Here is a 3630-nt window from a genome sequence, read left to right on the forward strand (position 1 = left end):
ACAGGTGCCAGGAAGGATTTACCTAGTAAGGATTTACTGAATGCACCTTGAACCGAATATGGACTTTGGGTTTCTGAGAGCTGGGGGACCAGACTTGGGAAGAGAAAGACCTGTAAATAAGCCATCTGAGGAGGAGGGAGCTAGGACTGTTTTCTCGTCTATTGATGCCTTTATGACCATCACCCTGCCTTCTGGGCCCTTGACTCCAAATGTCTTCTTTCCTAGAAGGTCCCCCCAGCCCCAGACCCAGGTGTCCCCAGATTTTGAGCAGAACCTTCAGAGGCTACTTTGGGCCCTGCTTTCAGGAGGCTGTGACCCTCCTGTGGAAAGAAATAGCAAAGGATAGGCAATCTTTCTAGCTCTGAGGGTCCCGGATCTAGCTCAGTTTCTTAACTTGTTGAGGGTGGTGGGTGCTTTTGAGAATCTGATGAAAACCATTGAATCCTTTCTCTAGAAAAGCATACACATTTACACACACACACCTTAAGTATAATTTCAGGATCATTAGGGACTCTCTTGGGGCTCTGCCCAGTGTCAACATCCTGTTTCTCTAGGGGTCTAGGATAGTGGTTTATAATCACCTTCCTCTTGGGGAATCACAGAACTCTTGAATCTTTCAAGAGTATGATTAATGGAATGAGTCTGTGTCTCAGAAAAATGCTCGATCACATACATACATGTTAACATGCAATGCTAGGGCATTCATGGATCCTTAAAAGCAGATTCGGAACCTTCGCCAAAGAGCAAATAGACTTTTGCCCCGTGGGTACCCGTGATCCCCAGTCCTCTCCACAAGGAGTGTTGGGAACTCTGTGCCCTGCTGCCTCATGCCACCACCCTATTTTGAGGGCATCTGAGTCACGTGGTGATGGCCCCGGCTCCACACTTGTCTCTGCATCTCGGTCCCCGCCACCCTTTCAGTGTAGAAATAAGTTGCAGGTTGTCATGTTCTGTCTGATCTGTGAGCCTTCCTTAGCCAGAAACTGCAACTCTGGGAGACAGCAAGTGACTGGTAATTAACCAGTTTCACTCAATCCCAAGCTTCTGAACACACCTTTGCTGGGTTTTGTTCTCACCTCTCTCTTTGCTGGTGAAGCTGTGAACAGCAGCCCCAGATGTGGAGCCTCCCCTCTCCTAAACCCACCAGATTTTGTAACCAATGCAGTAATTATCAGATATTAGCCATCCAGATGTGAATAGGCTTTGTGCACAAAACAGCTCTACCTCATGCTTTCCTGCAGCTAGCCACATAAGGGTTCAGTGGACCAGAAGTGCAGGGGAGGGACAGAGAAATGCAGGAAATGACCGAGACAGTCTCTCCAGGAAGTTCTCTAGGTGATGCATTTCGTTTCTGCACTTAAACCTGTGAAGGTTCAACCAGTGGGCCATTCTGCTCCTTTCATTTCTAATTCTGCTAATGTCCTCCTTGTCTATTCAGTCATTTCATGTCTCTGTCCACTTGAAGCTTCAGCCCTGCCCTGCCTGACACACTGTAGACATCTTGCCCTCACAAATTTCCCAGACACATCCTGCTTTCTCAGGGCACATGCACGTTTACAGACTGAATTGTGTCCCCTTCAAATTCATCTGTTGAAGACTTAACTTCCACTGTGACTGTGTTTGGAGATAGGGCCTCTAAAGAGATAGTTAAGGTTAAATGAGGTCCAAAGGGTGGGTCCCTAATCCTTAGGATTGGTGGCCTTAAAAGAAAAGAAAGACACTACCCTCGGGGCATGCACAGAAGAAAGGTCATTTTAGGACACAGACCAAGGTGGCTATTTGCAAGCTAAGGAGGGAGGTCTGAGAAGAAACCAGACCTGCTGGTGCCTCAATCTGGGACTTCCAGCCTCCTACTGCAAGAAAATGAAATTCAGTTGTTTAAGCCACCTGATCTGTGGTTTATTGTTATGGCAGCCTGAGCAGACAAACACATACACACATGTCTTCAACATGCTCCTTACGCCTATCCAGCTTTTTCAGTCTCCTCCCAACACGTCGACTCTCTCTGTACTGTCCCTTTAGATTTTGCCCTTGCTTACCTGGGACACTTGCCTAAAATGTTTTCTCATCTTTTGGCACCCAAATTAAGTCTCACCTCCCACACCACCTTCCAAAAGTGCTCTGGCCTATGTTGGAGCTTTGCCTTTTCAGCCCTCCTGCAGGTCTGCAACGTCTTAGCACTCTATTGTGCACATTGTCCTGTGTTCTCTCTAATTGCTTCTTACCCAGAAAGCTTAGCCTTCCTCTCAGAATGGAAACTCCTTTAAGTCCAAAGTTTGTACTTTGTGCTCGGCTACCACATAGAACCCAGTGTGAAACTGGGCATAGAGTGAACACACAGTTTGTTGATTAATTTATTCTAATGAAACATGTTTATGTTTCAAAAACCTAGACCGACAGCATATTAAAAAGCAGAGATATTACTTTTCCAACAAAGGTCCGTCTAATCAAAGCTATTGTTTTTCCAGTAGTCATGTATGGATATGAGAGCTGGACCATAAAGAAGTCTGAGCACTGACGAATTGATGCTTTTAAACTGTGGTGTTGGAGAAGACTCTTGAGAATCCCTTGGAATGCAAGGAGATCTAACCAGTCAATCTTAAAGGAAATCAACCCTGGATATCACTGGAAGGAGTGATGCTGAAGCTGAAGCTCGAATACTTTGGCCACCTGATGCAAAAGGCTGACTCACTGGAAAAGATCCTGATGCTGGGAAAGATTGAAGGCAGGAGGAGAAGGGGATGGCAGAGGGTGAGATGGTTGGATGGCATCACCGACTTGATGGATATGAGTTTGATCAAGCTCCAGGAGATGGTGAAGGACAGGGAAGCCTGGCGTGCTGCAGTCCATGGGGTGGCAAAGAGTCAGACAAGACCGAGTGACTGAACAACAACAGCGTTTCAAAAAAAAAAATGCTAGAAAAGTTTCACAGCACTTCGTTTTCTGAAAGCTCAAGACATCTGGGGTGTGTCTTCTCAGTCATCTTGAGAGACCATTGGAGCAGGGGCTGTCATGAACCAACTGTTTCCTCTGGTTCAGGATCAGAGGGTCACACAAGTTATAAGTTAGAGAGCTGTGCAGTCAGGGGTCCACCACAGCCTTCCCCTTTATTGTGCTCCTCTCTGCATCGTACTCTAAGCCAGCCCCTCTGACTACAAAGCCACTCCACTACAGTGCGGCAAAGCCTCAAAGTGCCCAGGCTGCCTGGGTACAGATTAACATTATGAATGGTCATCTATATCCATCATCGCTCCCAGGCTCCCCCTGATCCTAAGGGGCTCTGACTTTCCTAACTAAACTTTTCTAGAATTTCGTAACACCCTCTGTTATTTAGTCTCTCTTTCCCAGGTCTACCGTCTCTACCTGGAGAAGTTTGCCTGTAGCATGTGCTGCCATTTTAAGCTGCTCTGAGCTAGTTCTCTGGCCTTCTGGAAGTCCATCACGGTTTGTGGTTTGTCTTCAGGAGCTCCGTCACCTTCACCCCTACTTGCTTCCCTTCAAACGTTCCTTCTGTACCTCTGCCATTTATACGCCACTGTTAACACAAGTCTGTCTGAGACTCACCAGCCACCAATAAACATGCAGTCCTTAGAGAAAACGGACCACAACCCAATATGGCTTGGTTTGAGG

Source organism: Bison bison, unplaced genomic scaffold (assembly GCF_000754665.1).
Source record: "Bison bison bison isolate TAMUID 2011002044 unplaced genomic scaffold, Bison_UMD1.0 scf7180017862979, whole genome shotgun sequence".
Taxonomy (NCBI): Eukaryota; Metazoa; Chordata; class Mammalia; order Artiodactyla; family Bovidae; genus Bison; species Bison bison.